This window comes from Lactuca saligna, chromosome 8 (assembly GCF_052625555.1).
Source record: "Lactuca saligna cultivar CGN05327 chromosome 8, ASM5262555v1, whole genome shotgun sequence".
Lineage (NCBI taxonomy): Eukaryota > Viridiplantae > Streptophyta > Magnoliopsida > Asterales > Asteraceae > Lactuca > Lactuca saligna.
This window is the reverse complement of record NC_136424.1, coordinates 216,443,180-216,464,181: the sequence shown is the minus strand read 5'-3', so window position 1 is coordinate 216,464,181 and position 21,002 is coordinate 216,443,180.

Below are 21,002 nucleotides of genomic sequence, written 5' to 3'. Positions count from 1 at the left end.
GCTTGGATTCCTTCAAGACTTTGTGAGCCTAGCACCCCAAATGTTGTGCCTCAAATGCTTCACACAACACCACAAAACTTGGAATAACTTGAGAGAATACTTGTAGCACTCAAAATCGGTTATGCCCTCTCTAGTAACCTCTTAGGTCCGATTTTACTAGCCAAAGGGTTCCTTTTATAGTGGTGTCACAATTAGGGTTTCATTAAGAAGACCCATAATTATCATGACTCTTCATTTCTCATGACCCATGGGTTTGTAACTCCCATGGACTATCCATGGAGCTCCAAATGGTTACATCCATAACCCATAAACCATGGATCATTAATCCACCATAAAAGAATTTATGATTGTCATAATCAACCCTTACATATTTGATTAGTTTCACTTTGATCACCAAATTAATACTAGATTAATACTTGATCAAATACTAATTAAATAATACTCTTATTAATATATTAGAACTTATAATATATTAATAATCATAAGTACCTTATTCTCTCATTTAGTCTATCCAAGTATTGCAATGCCATGCAACCCAAATGGACCATGCCGGGTCGAGTCAAGTTCATACCAAATAAAGTTATGGACTTAGACACTATATCCAACAGTCTCCCACTTGGATAAGTCTAATAACTATATTTGCAAATATGACTTCAAAACCTGACTAGCAATCGTAGCTCTTTCAAAGTCTCTCGGAATTGAGATGATGATGATACGCCATTTAAGATAAGTGATCATATAATCCTCTGCTCTCATGATATCAGCCGGACAAACACATGGAACATGGTCTTACTTATTGTCCAACATTTGTTTCTCGATCTCCGATTTGTTTCGACATAGAACTAAATTGAACACATCAATTAGGTTCTGACCGGGCCCGGTACATGGGTCAAAACCAAATCATTGAGGGGCCTAGATATCGTTTCTATTTCTAGAAGGAACAGATAACCTTCGACTGATATGCTTTTACTAACTACTTGTTGAATTACTCACAAAGGCACATTTTATAACATCGAGTTACCAAAGCGTTTTCGTACAATCAATGAATAACCAACTCATAGTCAACAACTCATATCTCTAGGTTTGAAGATTTATATGATATTACCGTCTCACGATCACTCGAGATAAATTCCATGAAGTGATGCAAGTGAGTGTGGGTTGAATCCAATACTCAGCCCTTATGAGTACTCATGAATGTTGTAGCAACCATTGCATTGTCCAAAGCACTTTAGACAAATTGTACAAGCCAAATTCATGACAGTCTTAAATCAATACTTACTTCCAAAGTTTGACTGACTGTGGATGGTTTGAATAATATGATATATACCATAACATAATTATTCTGGAAGTAAAAACATAGTAAACAATCAACATAAGATAGTAACACCTTACTCATAAATAAATAACAACTTTTATTTATCATCAAATTTCAATTACATTTTACAAGTTTCAGGAATCTAATTATCGAAACTAATATCATCCTTCAGCCCAATGCGCCTTGCATGCAGTAAATGCTTAACCCTGCTCAGTCCCTTCGTGAGGGGATCTGTCGGGTTCTCATTTGATGATACCCTCTTTGCCACGAGGAGTCCTTCTTCTATTCTATGTCTGATGAAATGGTATTTTCTGTCAATGTGCCTAGATCTCCCGTGATCTCTTGGTTCCTTTGCCAAAGCAACCGCACTTTCACTGTCACAGAAAATTTCCATTGGCTCCTTTATAGCTGGTACAACTCCTAGGTCTCCGATGAAGTTCTTTAGCCATATCACCTCTTTTGGTGCCTCGCTTGCTGCTATGTACTCTGATTCACAAGTCGAATCAGCTACTGTTTCCTGCTTGGAACTTTTCCAAGTAATGGCTCCTCCATTTAGGATAAAGACCCAGCCTGACTGAGAGCGAAAATTATCCCTATCACTTTGAAAGCTAGCATCACTATATCCTTCCACTCTCAAGTCATCACTGCCTCTGAGGGTAAGGACCCAGTCCTTAGTCCTCCGCAAATACTTGAGAATGTTCTTTACCGCTGTCCAATGTGCCTTGCCAGGGTTCCCTTGATATCTACTGACTGTGCTCAAAGCAAAGGCCATATTAGGGCAAGTACAAGTCATAGCATACATGATCGAGCCCACAGTGGAAGCATATGGTATCTGACTCATTTCAGCTATCTCAGCCTCTGTACTCGGACTCTGAGTCTTACTTAGCTTGGCATTACTCTGCATTGGTAACTCTCCTTTCTTGGAATCTTGCATACTGAACCTCTTCAGTACCTTATCCACATAAGTACTTTGACTAAGTCCAATTAGTCTCTTACTCCTATCTCTCAATATCCTTATCCCTAGGATATAGGCAGCTTCCCCAAGGTCCTTCATAGCAAAACACTTCCCAAGCCAGGCCTTAACCTCCTGCAAAGTTGGGATGTCGTTTCCTATGAGAAGTATGTCTTCCACATACAACACCAAGAAGCTAACTATGCTCCCACTAGCCCTGACATATACACAAGACTCATCATCACTTCTAGAAACTCCAAACTCTTTGACTTTCTCATCAAAGCAAAGATTCCACCTGCGAGATGTTTGTTTCAATCCATAAATGGATTTTTCAAGCTTACACACTCTATTAGGGTACTTTAGATTGACAAAACCCTCTGGCTGATCCATGTAAACATCCTCAGCCAACTTCCCATTTAGGAAAGCAGTTTTGACATCCATTTGCCATATCTCATAGTCATGAAACGCAGCTATGGCTAACAGCACTCTAATAGACTTAATCTTGGCCACTGGTGAGAAGGTCTCATCATAGTCAACTCCCGGAGTTTGAGTAAAGCCCTTCGCAACCAGTCGCGCTTTATAAGTGTGTACTTTCCCATCCATGTCGGTCTTCTTCTTGAAGATCCATTTGCACCCAACTGTCTTACGACCTGGTACATTGTCAACCAAGTTCCAAACTTGATTGTCATACATGGACTGAATCTCGCTGTCCATAGCCTCCTTCCATTTCGTAGACTCAGGTCCTGCCATGGCTTCCTTATAATTATTAGGTTCATCCAAATCTATCAGTGTACTGACACTGATAAATGTATCACCTTCAGTGGTGATGTGATAACCATAATAAAATTCAGGTGTGTTCCTCACCCTAGTGGAACGTCTTGGAGGTACAGACTCGTCTATCGGCTCAACAGGAGTTTCCTCCTCAGGTTGGTTGACAGTATTTGAGGTTCCTTCACCACTTGACTCTTGAAGCTCTTCAAGGTCAATTTGCCTCCCACTATCCCCTTGGCTTATTAATTCTCTCTCACGAAAGACTCCTCTTCTTGCTACAAAGACCACGTTATCACTGGGTCTGTAGAAGAGGTAACCAAAGGATCTCTGTGGGTAGCCGATGAAAATACACCTCTCGCTTCGGGGCTCAAGCTTATCATGAGTCTCACGCCTCAGAAAAGCTTCACAACCCCAAATCTTGATGTGGTCCAAATTGGGCACTTTCCCAGTCCACATCTCGTGAGGTGTTTTGGCAACCTTTTTAGTAAGGACTAGATTAAGGATATGGGCGGCAGTCTCTAAGGCATACCCCCAGAACGAGATTGGTAACGAAGCTCGACTCATCATGGAACGAACCATATCTAGCCGGGTTCGATTGCGCCTCTCAGCCACACCATTTAATTGTGGTGTCCTGGGAGGTGTCAATTGTGAGACAATCTCACATTCCTTAAGATAGTCAAGGAACTCAATGCTAAGATACTCTCCTCCCTGATCGGATCGGAGCATCTTGATGTTCCTGCCCAATTGATTCTCAACTTCCTGCTTAAACTCTTTGAACTTTTCAAAGGTTTCTGACTTATGATTGATTAAGTAAATATATCCATATCTACTGTAATCATCAGCAAAAGTCACATAATAATGATTAGCATCTCTAGTAGCAACTCTGAAGGGCCCATACACATCCGTGTGTACAAGGTCCAACAAACCTTCACCCCTATCACAAGTACCTGTGAAGGGTGACTTTGTCATTTTTCCAAGTAAACAAGACTCGCAACTATCATCTGACTTGAGGTCAAACGATTCCAAGACTCCAGCCTTTTGGAGTTGGCCTATTCGCTTCTTGCTAACATGTCCAAGACGACAATGCCACAAAGATGCTTTATCCAAGCTATCAGAAGAATCAATATACAACACATTATTTCCTAGATTGTCTACAACATTCACGGCTTCATATACACCATCACAAGGTATTGCTTTAAAGTAAAATACATCATTGTAATAAACATTAATAGCACCATTTTTATTATCAAATGAAAATGTAAAACCTTGTTTGTACAAGCCATGAAAGGAAATAATATTTCTCGCCATTTCGGGCGAGTAACAACACTTATTCAAATCTAACATTAACCCATTATTAAGCAATAATGTAACGTCATAAAATTTCCAACCAAAAATTTTCATTTTTACAACCATCAAAACATGAGTAATAAGTTTAGATTCCAAAGTAACAATGTAGTCACAACCGATTACATAACAAAAGATAAAATAGTTTTCCCCGAGTGTGTGTGTGTACGGTCACGCTGGCGCCTTCCCACGGTCCTCACTCGTACCTGAAACACATAATGCAACAACTGTAAGCATAAAGCTTAGTGATTTCCCAAAATACAACATACGCACATACGCCTTTCCAGGCCTTGACCTTCCGGTCCATGTGTCTCAGGGGACTTCCGTCCCGACTGGGTAAATCTTCCGGTCCTACCCACGTCAACCCTTATAGTCCATATGACCACGCCTTCCGGCCCATATCAAACATATCATACATGACACATATAGCAAATAACTTAACACACATAAGGCATATATTTCATATCATATTCGACCTTCCGGTCACACAGTCAAAAACCCTTCCGGGTACAGTATAGTGAGAGGACTCACCTCGTATGCCTCGCTAAGTCGCTAATCGTGAATCCTGGAATCACTCGGGCCCGAACCCTCGAGCTGCAATCCTCCTATGATATTATAAATCTATAATTATTACTTGTACCACTAAGGTGGACCATCCATATCAAGTCAACACAGGTTGACTTGGTCAGCAGTCTTTCGACAATTTGGACCAGACTCGGCGAGTGCACAATAGCGACTCGGCGAGTCTACGCGTTTTTACCAACTCTCAAGAATTTTCCCTTTGACTCGTCGAGTACTCCCCCGACTCGACGAGTTCCACCTGGGCCTGAATCATAGGGCCACCGCGACTCAACTCGCCGAGTCGAAGGTCAACTCGGCGAGTCCCAACCTGACTCGATCCACCTGTCAAAACCTTTCCAACTCTCTGCGACTCACTGAGTCGCCCACAACTCGGTCCGGACTACACACATGATGGTCTCAAGGACAATCTTCAAGCGACTCGTCGAGTCTGTTCTTCAGACTCGGCGAGTCCATGCCATGCACCAGCTAAAACTGGCTTTTGCGGTCAGATCCGCTCCATACATACATAGATCTGGCCTTCCCAAGCTTATTTGTCACGTAAAGTCTTAGTCTTGGTTTCCATGCAATGCATACAAGGCTTACATTGAAGAAACAACCACTTATTTGGCAAGTTTAGCTTCTAACTCAAAGGAATGGACATAAAGCTTGTCATGAGGGGTCTCCTGGACCTGCTTAAGTCCAGATCTAGGTTCCATGTCTCCATGGGACCTATCATACTTCTTATTCAAGCCAAGAAATGCAAGAAGAAACCCTAGATTTGGCCCATCAACACAAAACACGAAGATTGGCTCAGAAAATTACCTCAAGAAGACCCCCTTGATGAAATAGCAACAGATCTAAGCTCCCCAACACTTCAAGCTTGCTCCTCTCCCTCCTTTCCTTGCAATATCACACAAAATGATGAACAAAAGGCCTTCAAACACACTCACAAGGGCTTACAGACGTATGGAGGCTCTTAGGGTTCAAGGTGGCCGCATATGAGGGCCATAAGGTCCTTTAAATAGGGCTTAGGACCGGGAAATTAGGGTTTCATCAAACAGCGCGGACTCGCCGAGTCCATCCCTTGGACTCGCCGAGTCCGGATGCGAACCCCCGCTCAAAAACGCGACCCGACTCGGCGAGTCGACTACCAAGTCGTCGAGTCCCCTCACAGAATGACAAAAATATAAGAAATGAAGATACCTGGGGATTCAGGCTGTTACAAATCTCCCCCACTATAATAAGACTTCTCCCTCGAAGTCCCGTTTAGGCAAAAAGCTCCGGATGCTGCTCCCGCATCTCATGTTCCGGCTCCCAGGTCATCTCTGATCCCTTCCGATGTTGCCACTGAACCAATACCAGGGGTACCTCCTTGTTTCTCAAAACCTTGATCTTCCGATCTTTGATGGCCACAGGTCTTTCAGCATAATGCAGACTTGCATCCACCTGAATATCCCCTAACGGAACCACCGCTGATTCGTCGGCTATACATTTCCGCAGTTGCGACACATGGAAAGTATCGTGAATCTGTCCCAACTCTGCTGGCAAGTCTAAACGGTAGGCTACCCGACCCACCCTTGCGATCACACGGAAAGGACCAATATACCGAGGCCCCAACTTGCCCCTCTTCCTGAACCGAATCACTCCTTTCCAAGGAGAGACCTTCAGAAGCACGAGATCACCAACTTGGAACTCAAGCTCGGACCGTCGCCTGTCTGCATAACTCTTCTGCCGGCTCTGAGCGGTCAATAACCTTTGCCTGACCATCTGAATTTGCTCGATCGTCTGAAGCACGATCTTCGTGCTACCCATAACCTGATGTCCCACCTCACCCCAACAGATGGGGGTGCGACACCTCCGCACATACAACAGCTCAAAGGGCAGCATACCAATGCTCGAATGATGGCGGTTATTATACGAGAACTCTGCTAAAGGTAGATAGGTGTCCCAGCTCCCTCCGAAGTCCAACACACATGCCCGAAGCATGTCCTCGAGTGTCTGAATTGTCCGTTCACTCTGGCCGTCTGTCTGAGGATGATATGTCGTACTGAAATGTAACTTAGTACCCAACTCTTCATGGAATTTCTTCCAGAACCTGGAAGTGAAACGCACATCGCGGTCCGAAATAATCGAGATCGGCACCCCGTGCCGAGATACTACTTCCCTCACATATAACTCAACCAACTTCTCCGCAGAAGAGCTCTCACTAATAGCTAGAAAATGAGCGCTCTTTGTCAGCCGATCCACAATTACCCAAATCGCATCGACTCCTCTCGCCGTTCGCGGTAACTTGGTGATGAAATCCATAGAGATTTGTTCCCACTTCCATTCGGGAATCTCTAGCGGTTGCAGCTTACCGTGCGGTCGCTGGTGTTCGGCCTTGACCTGCCGACAAGTCGAACACCTCTCGACGAACCAAGTGACATCCCTTTTCATACATGGCCACCAGTACTCCTTCTTGAGATCCAAATACATTTTCGTAGCACCAGGATGAATCGAGAATTTCGATCGATGTGCTTCCTCCATCAAAATAGTGCGCGCACCGCCCACAAACGGCACCCAAATCCGTCCCTGACAAGTCATAAGCCCTCGACCATCCGTAACAAATCCTGATACCTGACCTACCACCCGTTCCCTCTTCTGGTGTTCCGGCTTTGCAGCCTCCATCTGAGCCCCTCGAATAATGTCTAGAATCAGGGTCAAAACCGTCAACCTCATACAAATATCTCGGATAGGGGCGCTATCTGCCCTACGGCTCAATGCGTCGGCTACCACATTAGCCTTGCCCGGGTGGTACAGGATCTCACAATCGTAATCCTTCACCACATCCAACCACCTCCTCTGCCGCATATTCAGATTTGGCTGATCCATCAAGTATTTCAAGCTCTTATGGACCGTGTAAATCGTACACCGAACCCCATACAAATAGTGTCGCCAGATCTTGAGGGCAAACACCACCGCCCCCAATTCCAGGTCCTGCGTGGGATATCTCGACTCATGAGGCTTCAACTGCCTCGAAGCGTACGCTATCACATGACCCCTCTGCATAAGTACCGCCCCCAGACCCGATATAGAGGCATCACAGTATACCACAAAATCCTCCATCCCTTCCGGGAGTGCAAGCACCGGAGCCTCGCACAATTTCTGACGAAGCGTCTCAAATGAAGACTGCTGCTCCGGTCCCCATGAAAACGCAACACCCTTCCGGGTCAACCTAGTAAGTGGCACAGCGATCTTGGAGAAATCCTTGATAAATCTGCGGTAATATCTGGCCAAACCCAGAAAACTCCTGATCTTGGTGGGCGATCTCGGCACCTCCCACCTCAACACCGCCTCAATCTTGGCCGGGTCGACCAATATCCCCTTCTGGTTCACAAGATGCCCGAGGAATTGGACCTCTCGTAACCAGAAATCACACTTGGAGAACTTGGCATACAATCTTTCCGATCTCAAAACCCGAAGAATCTCCCGCAAATGTTCCTCATGCTGGTCCCTAGTCCTTGAATACACCAAAATATCATCGATGAATACGATCACCGACCGATCCAGCATCGGTCGGCACACCCTGTTCATGAGATCCATGAATGCGGTCGGGGCATTGGTGAGCCCAAAAGGCATCACCACAAACTCATAATGTCCATAACGAGTCCTGAAGGCAGTCTTTTGGATATCCTCCTCGCGAACCCTCATTTGATGATATCCCGACCTCAAGTCAATCTTGGAAAACCAAGATGCCCCCTGCAACTGATCGAACAGATCGTCGATCCTAGGTAACGGGTATCGGTTCTTAATCGTCAGTTTGTTTAACTCCTGATAATCGATACACATCCGATGTGAACCATCCTTCTTCTTGACGAACAAAATCGGCGCTCCCCAAGGCGAACTACTCGGTCGAATGAATCCCTTCCCCAACAGCTCCTGAAGCTGCGAGGATAATTCTTGCATTTCCGGTGGAGCGAGACGGTAAGGCGCCTTGGTGATGGGCGCCGCTCCCGGAACCAAATCGATACGAAACTCCACTTGCCTCTCCGGAGGCACACCTGGTAACTCCTCGGGGAACACATCCGCAAACTCGCATACAACCGGAACGTCATCAATCGAATTGGGCCTCTCCGCGGTCACACGAGTATCCATCACATAGGCTATGAATCCATCACAGCCCTCCTGCAGACTCTACCTTGCCCTGGCCGCTGAACAAAACGCCGACCCACACCGGGTCCCTTCGCCATAAACCGTGAGCACTCCCCCACTAGGGTCTCGAATCATCACCAGCTGTCTCTCGCAGTCAATGACTGCTCTAAACTTACTCAACCAATCCATGCCCACGATAATGCAAACATCCCCCATAGCTATAGGGACCAAGTCTATAGGAAACTCGACCCCAAAAATCTCGAGCACGCATCCTCGAATCACCTCGGTGGCGTATACCGCTCTCTCGTTTGCTATAGCAACTCGCAGGGGACGACTCATCGTCTCCCGATCGATATCGATGTGCTGGCTAAAAGCCAACGAAACAAAGGACCGACTCGCACCTGAGTCGAATAATACCAAAGCAGGCACATGATTCACAAGAAAAGTACCTACGCAGGTAGTAATATAAGCATAATATCTCAGCATAAAATGTAAATACATGAAAGAATACATACCGGCCACTACATCAGGCGCCGCGCGGACCTCCTCCGCAGTCAACTGGAAAGCTCTCCCACGAGCCTTCGGGGCCTCGGTCTTCACTGGCCGAACCTCAGGAACCCTAGCAGCAGGCAAAGATCCCTGGCGAAGCTGGGGGCACTCAGCCTTCCGATGGCCAGTCTGGTTACAATGGAAGCAAACCATAAATCCCTTGGGGCAATCCCTCGCAATGTGCCCCTCCTTGCCACACTTGTAGCAAGCACCCGATCGACATGCCCCCTCGTGACCCTTGCCGCACTTCCCACAAGTGCGGCTCTTCTGTCCTCCGGATCTCAAATCAGCGTACTTGGTCCGCTTGGCTGTCGGCTGTGGCTGAGCCGGCCGCCGATCCACCCATTGAGACTCGACCTCCTCCCTGGCCTGGGTCTCCAACTCGATCTCCCGCTTCCTGGCATTCGCCTGAAGCTCAGCAAAAGTCTGATATGACGAGTTCGATACGAACTCCCGGATGTCTCTCCTCAGCACTCCCAAATACCGGCTCATCTGAGCCTGCTCCGTGGACACCTGCTCGGGGCAGAACATCGCCCTCTCGTGAAACTTCCGCATGATCACTGTAACCGAATCGTTACCCTGCTTGAGGGTCAAGAACTCCTGAACCAATCGTTCCCTCTCTACCGAGGGAACATACTCGTCTCTGAACATAGCAGTAAATCTCTCCCAAGTCATGGCTGAAACCTCCGCAAGAGTGAAGTTCGCCGTCACGAACTTCCACCAATCCTTTGCTCCCAGGCGGAGCTGGTTCAAGGCGAACCGCACCCTCAGATGCTCCGGACATGAACAAGTATAGAAGCATCCCTCAATATCAGCAATCCACCTCATCGCAGCAATCGGATCCTGCATCCCGTCAAACTCTGGTGGTTTCGTGTTGCTGAACTCCCGGAACAGCAACGAGTCACCCCCCTGTGGTCTGGCAGCAGCCACAGCTGCGGTAGCTGCAGCGGCAGCAGCCTCAGACAACGCGGCGTACCGCTCATCAAATGTCTCCATCAGCGTGGTCTTAATAGACCCAAACATCTCTGGAATCTCGGCCCGGATTGCTGCAGCTACCTCCTCATGAATCATCTGACGAAGCTCCTCGTCAGTCACTCTACTCGTGCCAGGTCTGTGTCGTGGTCCAACCATGATGTCTCTGAAATACAACATAAAAATATCAGAGACTCTACCGGGAAAAAACGCACTCGATAACGCAGTCCTACTCAGTCTCTGATACTCAGGGATTCTTACTTGGGCTGCCTACTGACCCGGTGTCCTTGGTAGTACGGGCCCAATACTACCAATTACACCGCGTCGGTATTCACCCCAAGTCCTCCTCCCCAAACCCCGAATCCTGAGCACTCTATTCTTATCATTCTCTAGTTACTCACTCGCTCTCGAGCACCTCATGGAAGCAAGTTTCCCTAGACTAAGGCATCACAAGATCAGGCCACTCTAGTCCTAATATGTATACCTAGTCTACTAGCATGCGTATCATATCATATCACACATAATAAGAGCATTTTGGGGATTTTTACCGTTCGGGCGCTGGCTGACCGTACACACTTTTTCTTCTTTGGTCGTCTCATTTGTTAAAAATTTTAAATTTTCTCAAATCCCCGGTTTGAGTTCAGTTACGCCCGAAGGTGTACCCGAATCCCTCAAACCAAGGCTCTGATACCAACTTGTAACGTCATAAAATTTCCAACCAAAAATTTTCATTTTTACAACCATCAAAACATGAGTAATAAGTTTAGATTCCAAAGTAACAATGTAGTCACAACCGATTACATAACAAAAGATAAAATAGTTTTCCCCGAGTGTGTGTGTGTACGGTCACGCTGGCGCCTTCCCACGGTCCTCACTCGTACCTGAAACACATAATGCAACAACTGTAAGCATAAAGCTTAGTGAGTTCCCAAAATACAACATACACACATACGCCTTTCCAGGCCTTGACCTTCCGGTCCATGTGTCTCAGGGGACTTCCGTCCCGACTGGGTAAATCTTCCGGTCCTACCCACGTCAACCCTTATAGTCCATATGACCACGCCTTCCGGCCCATATCAAACATATCATACATGACACATATAGCAAATAACTTAACACACATAAGGCATATATTTCATATCATATTCGACCTTCCGGTCACACAGTCAAAAACCCTTCCGGGTACAGTATAGTGAGAGGACTCACCTCGTATGCCTCGCTAAGTCGCTAATCGTGAATCCTGGAATCACTCGGGCCCGAACCCTCGAGTTGCAATCCTCCTATGATATTATAAATCTATAATTATTACTTGTACCACTAAGGTGGACCATCCATATCAAGTCAACACAGGTTGACTTGGTCAGCAGTCTTTAGACAATTTGGACCAGACTCGGCGAGTGCACAATAGCGACTCGGCGAGTCTACGCGTTTTTACCAACTCTCAAGAATTTTCCCTTTGACTCGCCGAGTACTCCCCCGACTCGACGAGTTCCACCTGGGCCTGAATCACAGGGCCACCGCGACTCAACTCGCCGAGTCGAAGGTCAACTCGGCGAGTCCCAACCTGACTCGGTCCACCTGTCAAAACCTTTCCAACTCTCTGCGACTCACTGAGTCGCCCACAACTCGGTCCGGACTACACACAGGATGGTCTCAAGGACAATCTTCAAGCGACTCGTCGAGTCTGTTCTTCAGACTCGGCGATTCCATGCCATGCACCAGCTAAAACTGGCTTTTGCGGTCAGATCTGCTCCATACATACATAGATCTGGCCTTCCCAAGCTTATTTGTCACGTAAAGTCTTAGTCTTGGTTGCCATGCAATGCATACAAGGCTTACTTTGAAGAAACAACCACTTATTTGGCAAGTTTAGCTTCTAACTCAAAGGAATGGACATAAAGCTTGTCATGAGGGGTCTCCTGGACCTGCTTAAGTCCAGATCTAGGTTCCATGTCTCCATGGGACCTATCATACTTCTTATTCAAGCCAAGAAATGCAAGAAGAACCCCTAGATTTGGCCCATCAACACAAAACACGAAGATTGGCTCAGAAAATTACCTCAAGAAGACCCCCTTGATGAAATAGCAACAGATCTAAGCTCCCCAACACTTCAAGCTTGCTCCTCTCCCTCCTTTCCTTGCAATATCACACAAAATGATGAACAAAAGGCCTTCAAACACACTCACAAGGGCTTACAGACGTATGGAGGCTCTTAGGGTTCAAGGTGGCCGCATATGAGGGCCATAAGGTCCTTTAAATAGGGCTTAGGACCGGGAAATTAGGGATTCATCAAACAGTGCGGACTCGCCGAGTCCATCCCTTGGACTCGCCGAGTCCGGATGCGAACCCCCGCTCAAAAACGCGACCCGACTCGGCGAGTTGACTACCAACTCGCCGAGTCCCCTCACAGAATGACAAAAATATAAGAAATGAAGATACCTGGGGATTCGGGCTGTTACAAATAAAGAATGAACTCCTATCTTGGTAACAGGTGATGCTTTCCTGTTGCCCATGACTAAGTTTATCTTCCCATGCTCCACATGCTCACTTCTTCTTAGTGCCTGCAAATCAGTACAAATGTGAATACCACACCCTGTATCAAGCACCCAAGAATTAACATTAGATGAGTTGTTAGACAATATTGTGTAAATACCTGCATGGGTGGGTTTAACCTTCCCATCCTTTACATCTTGTAGATATTTGGTGCAGCTTCGCTTGAAGTGTCCCTTATCTTGGCAATAGAAGCACTGTGCTTCCTTTGGGTTCGAAGAAGGAGTAATGGGACCTTTCTTTGTCCCACTTGAAGAGGAACCATCAAGAGTCTTACCCTTGGTACCCTTTGAAGGGCTTTTCCTCTTCTTACTCTTCCCTTGCCCAATTGCAAGAATAGGGGCTGTTAAAGGAGTAGAAGTAACAACCGCTTTACCCTTAAGGCTATTTTCAGCTGTCCTTAAGAGTCCTTGAAGTTTGCTAAGTGTGAATTCCTCCTTATTCATACGATAAGTCATACGAAACTGATCATAACTTGAAGGTAAGGAATGGAGAATGATGTCAATCGCCAATTCCTCAGGGAAGTCAACATTGAGTTTTAGCAACCGGTCAACGAACCTCTGCATCTTCTGCAAGTGACCAGTGATGGGTTCACCATCCTTCATCCTTGCGGTTATCATGGAGGAAATGATTTCATACCTCTCTTGGCACGTGCTCTGATGGTACCTTTCCATCAGATCTAGGTGCATCTCGTAGGGGTAGAAATCTTCATAAGATTTTTGGAGTTCCGAAGTCATTGTGGCCATCATGATGCAGGACACCTTGGTGGCATCCTTCTCATGTGCAATGAACTCCGCAAGCTCTTCTGGAGTAGCAGTGGCTTCATTAACAACCTTAAGCTCCCTATCAAGGACATATTCTTTGTCCTCATAGCGGGTAATCATCCTGATGTTTCTGATCCACTCATTGAAGTTGGATCCATCAAAGACGACCTTACCACACAAGTTCATTAGGGAAAAGGAGCCTGAAGGGTTTGAGCCAGCAGCGTTATTGGAAGACATCTGGAATAGAAGGAAGATAAGTTTCATTAGATTAAAAGTCCTTAATAAGTCACCCAAATGAGATATTAAGGCTAGGATCCAACAAACTATTTATAGGTGGAAGAGGGATGTCGTAATCCACACTATAAAATATTTGAAGGTAGGTAAATGACGATTTACCAAGTTCCACCATAAGAACGAAATATTTTATTATTAGGTTTTATTGGTTTTTGAAACTCCTAGATCTTTTGAGATACATTGAACTTTTCAATGGCATGTTTGAATCTCGAATGTGCCCTCTCTAGTTTGTGACTGGGATGTCGAGGATCACAAACAAGGTGTGAATAACCATACAAATTGACTTGGTACCCTTAACAATATTACCTAATCGATGTTCTGGTTCACCACACACGCTCCACCGATCTATAATAAAGTCAAGTTACCCTTTGCCACTCTTACTAGTCCATGTTAGTGTGTCGGTTAACCACGCACGCTCCACTAACGACTTGGTAAGGTACAAACTGTAATTTTATGGGCTAGCACCAATTTCACATTTTCCTAAAGTAACTAAGATTGGGAATTTATAATGTATAGTTACTTTATAATTCATTATACTTTTAATGAGAATTTAAAATCGTACCCTACCCGTTCGGCTAACGACCCTCCACCGATCAAGGAAGCGGTGGGTGAGAGTGGACACCCATTAAGTCACCATTTTATAGGCAACAACCTTATACCCCCCTTATAGACCGGCTTCGTGAATGAGGCCTACTAACGGTAAGAACGACATATTCTTATACATATCTATATAATAAAATTATAATAATAGTATAAGGGTTGATTTTTAAACCTTTTTAAAAAATCTAAGGTATAATTTGGAATTAAAGTGTAAGACTTTTCAAATTCCAAAACTTGAGGGCAAGAATTGAAACTATTCCAAGTCTCTTCAATTTTGTAATTTATGAGTTTTATCTGTTCATAAAAATGAAGACTCTTCATTTTATGAAACCTATTTAGTTATTTAAACACAAATTAAAGAAGTGACCTTTGGTTATCCATAACTTGAGGACAAGTTATGGACACCATCAATACAATTAAGATCAAGAATTAAACACACATGGTGGTTACACATAATTCCTATGATCTTCTAAAACTCATAAGAACACAAATTCATGTCAAGCAATTTCAAGAAATCATATAAACATATATAATACTTTGAAATTGTTAAAAGTCATGTAAAATGGATTAACATAATCATTATCATTTTGAAAAACAGATTTTACAAGTCCAAAACAGATTGGGATAATGATTTTAATCCATTTCCAGCAACAAAAACTCGAAAAAATATGCCCAGCTCGATCCTACTCGGCGAGTGCATTATCCTACTCGGCGAGTAGGATGAATTTGCTCATGGACTCGACGAGTCCTCCCCATGGACTCGGCGAGTACAGTCGTCAGAATGCAGAATTTTTTGTTTTCAAGCAGTTTTGCATCAAGTATACAGAAAACAATCCTAGGCTCTGATACCACTGATGGATTTTGAGCATTCTAACACTTCCTAAGTGTACATGCAACCCTAATAACCTTGAATCTATGTTTTCTCTATATACATGCAAATTCCTTTTTCAAGGTTATTTCCTAACTAGCATGGCATGGGGATTACATAAAACATAAAACTAGTAGAAATACATACCTTGTTGTTGCTTGGATTCCTTCAAGACTTTGTGAGCCTAGCATCCCAAATGTTGTGCCTCAAATGCTTCACACAACACCACAAAACTTGGAATAACTTGAGAGACTACTTGTAGCACTCAAAATCGGTTATGCCATCTCTAGTAACCTCTTAGGTCCGATTTTACTAGCCAAAGGGTTCCTTTTATAGTGGTGTCACAATTAGGGTTTCATTAAGAAGACCCATAATTATCATGACTCTTCATTTCTCATGACCCATGGGTTTGTAACTCCCATGGACTATCCATGGAGCTCCAAATGGTTACATCCATAACCCATAAACCATGGATCATTAATCCACCATAAAAGAATTTATGATTGTCATAATCAACCCTTACATATTTGATTAGTTTCACTTTGATCACCAAATTAATACTAGATTAATACTTGATCAAATACTAATTAAATAATACTATTATTAATATATTAGAACTTATAATATATTAATAATCATAAGTACCTTATTCTCTCATTTAGTCTATCCAAGTATTGCAATGGCATGCAACCCAAATGGACCATACCGGGTCGGGTCAAGTTCATACCAAATAAAGTTATGGACTTAGACACTATATCCAACAATTAGAAGTATAAAGTAAGGACCATATTGACGTATTTTGAAAAGCGGTAACTCTTGTTCAGAAGTGATGGTCAAAATGGTAATATGGAATTGTCTCCATAGGTGGAAGTTATTCTTTAAATCTGTGTAAGATTAAAGAACTTAATGCTAAGAAGGATGTTCAAAGGAATGTACTTTGAATTTGAGACTTCATTTCCATGGAATTGTTTTCCATTGGAATACTCTGTAATGTCTGTTGCCAAATCTTTGTGACTTTTGTGCATAGTCATTACAAGGGGATCATTGAATATAAGTTTAGAATCTAACAAATTACAGTAATGGCAAGAGTTTGGTATTCTTGCATTTACAACAAGGATTGGAATTGTGAAATGAGCATCATTGGAATATTGACAATTGATCTATTTCACAAAGAGAGGACCATATTTAAACATAGTATGCATAGTTGGAGTATGGCATAATTGTTGTTTGGAAAACATAGTGTATATGCTTGGAGCATGGGACAACTAATGTTTTAATTCAAGCATAAAGTTGATTAATTGAAACATAAATAATGAGTAATCAATATGGTGCTTAGATAAAAGTCGTTTTATTTACACCCAAGTGTTGGGGCCATATAGGATTAAGTATTATTCTTGTGTTTCACTTTGCATGTTTTGACTTTCAAAATAATTATGTTATGGTATATATCATATTATTCAAACCATCCACAGTCAGTCATATGTTGGAAGTAGATATGAATCAAGACTATCATGAATTTGGCTTGTATGATTTGTCTAAAGTGCTTTAGACAATGCAATGGTTGCTACAACATTCATGAGTACTCATAAGGGCTAAGTATTGGATTCAAACCACGCTCACTTGCATCACTTCATGGAATTTATCTCGAGTGATCGTGAGACGGTAATATCATATAAATCTTCAAACCTAGAGATATGAGTTGTTGACTATGAGTTGGTTATTCATTGATTGTACGAAAACGCATTGGTAACTCGATGTTATAAAACGTGCCTTTGTGAATAATTTAACAAGTAGTTAGTACAAGCATATCAATCGAAGTTTATCTGTTCCTTCTAGAAATAGAAGCGATATCTGGGCCCCTCGATGATTTGGTTTTGACCTATGTACTGGGCCCGGTCAGAACCTAATTGATGTGTTCAATTTAGTTCTATGTCGAAACAAATCGGAGATCGAGAAACAAATGCTGCGAGATACTTTGAAAGAGCTACGATTGCTAGTCGGATTTTGAAGTCATATTTGCAAATATAGTTATTAGACTTATCCAAGTGGGAGACTATTGGATATAGTGTCTAAGTCCATAACTTTATTTGGTATCAACTTGACCCGACCCGGCATGGTCCATTTGGGTTGCATTGCATTGCAATACTTGGATAAACTAAATGAGAGGATAAGGCACTTATGATTATTAATATATTATAAGTTCTAATATATTAATAATAGTATTATTTAATTAGTATTTGATCAAGTATTAATCTAGAACTAATTTGGTGATCAAAGTGAGACTAATTAAATATATAGGGTTGATTATGACAATCATCAATTCTTTTATGGTGGATTAATGATCCATGGTTTATGGGTTTGGTTATAACCATATGGAGCTCCATGGATAGTCCATGGGAGTTACAAACCCATGGGTCATGAGAAATGAAGAGTCATGACAATTAGGGTTTACATTTGTAACTCCTAATTATGACACACTATAAAAGAAACCCTATAGCATGCAAAATTGGCACTAGAGTATTCTTGTGAGGGCATAGCCGATTTTGAAGTTTAGAAGTATTCTCTCTAGTTATTCCAAGGTTGTAGTGTTGTGTGAAGCATTTGAGGCACAACATTTGGGGTGCTAGGCTCACAAAGTCTTGAAGGAATCCAAGCAACAACAAGGTATGTGTTTCTACTAGTTTTTATGTTTTATGTATTCCCCATGCCATGCTAGTTAGGAAATAACCTTGTAAAAGAAATTTACATGTATATAGAGAAAACATAGATTCAAGGTTATTAGGGTTGCATCTACACTTAGGAAGTGTTAGAATGCTCAAAACCCAATAGTGTTATCATTACATTACTCTATATGTACTCACTCACTATTATTCTCGATCATCATTCCCAATTGTGTACAACACCACTATCATAATTATCTCAAGTATCTCATCGGCAATTAATACAGTATCATGTCCCCTAGTATGGATCTCATAGTCACATGCTCAATCAAATAGGAAGACTTAAGATTACTACAATTTATTAATACACCTATAACAATAACAATATTACCACTTTTAGCTCCTTGGACCTTCCGTGACTTCTCCCAACCCGAACATGGATCATGTGCTTCAGATACTAGGAGCTCTACTACTATCTTTGACACTTATGCATGTTCGTTTCAAGATCCATGCTGGACTGTCCAATTCGCTCATTGACGTCAATTTCTATCATATATAATCTCTACACTAGCAATTTATATCATTTCGTAGTGTAATATTTTCATTTTCATTCCTCTACTCTAATCCACAAGGAACCTCCTCCGGCATTGACGTGTTGCCAAATGAATGCACAGTCATACACAACGTGAAGCCAAATAGTCATACAAATATCGAACTCCATGCCAGAACGGTTGGACTCAAACAAGAGTTGCACATTAGGCTAAATCAAACATTGTAAGTCTATTTGGCTCCTATTGCATACAACCTAAACTAAACAAGCTATCAGTGTAGCATAAATTCCAAGTGACATACAATAGGCATTCAACATGGCATGGAAGTAAAAGGCTATCTAGTGCATATACACAATTTCTCGTAGAAAGTAATAATTCACATTAAATAATTAAATCATTTTCCTTCGGTTTCAGCTACTGCACACAATGGGTCCTTGATCCTTGTCACCAAAGTTTTCCATTTTCTTTACAAACTTTATAAGAAAATATTTCCAAGCCGCAAATTTGAGTTCAAACACTCCGAGATGTGTCTGATTTGCTCAAACTGTGCTCTGATACCAACTTGTAACTTCCCAAAATTTACAATAAATTTAAACTGTTGAAAACATTTATATTTATAATAAAAACCATTAAATCCATTAATAAACCAAAACTATTAAGTTTCAAGTATTCAAATAAAATTTCAATATCAAAAGATACTTCCAACAATATTAATCCATTTATACTTCAAAACAACGGAAAACTAACATTCTTAAAATCCAATATCAAGATTTTGTGACAAGGATCCAATCTTCAACCGTGCTAGTGTACATTCAAGCTAAAACCTCATTCATATCATATGTACCTGTAATAAGCATTTTGATAAAGTAAAGGATAAGCACGAAGCTTAGTGAATTCCAACACAACATAACAATAGAAGTTTTACACCCTACTCCTACATTCCATGCCATCAACAAATATGCAAGCATCCATATAATATATAAACATCAAGATCATACATATCATGTCTATTTGGGAACACATCCCAGACAACACCCAAATAAAGACTTAGTATTCAGCCGTCGAGCCCACGGACTTGGCGTCTCCGCCTTCGGTCCCCCTGACTTGGCACAATGGCCTTCGGTCAGTTGGCTCGGTATTCAGCCGTCAAGCCCAAACATATAGACTCGGTATTAAGCCGTTGAGCCCAAACATATCATTTATATACATTCCACATAAAAAATAAGTTCATCAAATATAACTAATGCAACAAGTATTACTTTAACTATCAACCATATAGTTCCTAGTCTCAGTCGACCTAATAGTAAGCATATAATACGCTAAGGTTATGAAGTGAGGAACTCACCTCCAATAGAAAACCACTCTCCAAAGTATCCGGAGACACCCTTTACACCAGTTCAACCTTCACGCTTCCTAATAATAGCAAATTGAGTTAAGTTATGGTCCTTTTATATCTCAAAAGTATAATGACTCATGGGTTATTTTTTCAGATTTATATATAAAAGTTATGGTATGTTCGGGACCTATTTTAACCCTCTTAATCAACTTATTTTTCAAAAAAAAAATTATATCAATGACTTTCAGGTACTTAGCTTTGAAATTAGTATTTTCACACCTCCATATGATTTTTTCTACAATTTTTGGTAAGTTTTACAAAGCTGCCTCGCAAAACAGTTCATTACGGGCCAGTCTGGATAAATGGTCGGTTTTACCCTTGTTAGAAGCATTTCTGATTTTTGGTCAATACAATGAAATGTAGAGGCCTAAAAAAAGAAACTATGGGATTTAGTTTCGACTAAAAAGGTTTTCTCATGATTGATATATGGTCTCTTAAAGATATGGATAGATTGGTCCATTTTTCAGAAAGATAAAACTAGGGTTATGATTCAATCCACTCAACCCATTAAGTGTCAAGTTCAATTAACATGTTCCAGGTCTGTAGCACATCAGCCCTAGGACTTGTAGGACATTTTCATGAAATGAGAAAGAAATCATACCTAGGTTGTTGAGATTGAAAGCTCCATACAAGCCTTGCACCTAAAACGATTTCGACAACAACCCTAAAATTTATGCCATGATCGATGACTTGTAACTCGCGCTCCATACAATATAATTAAACT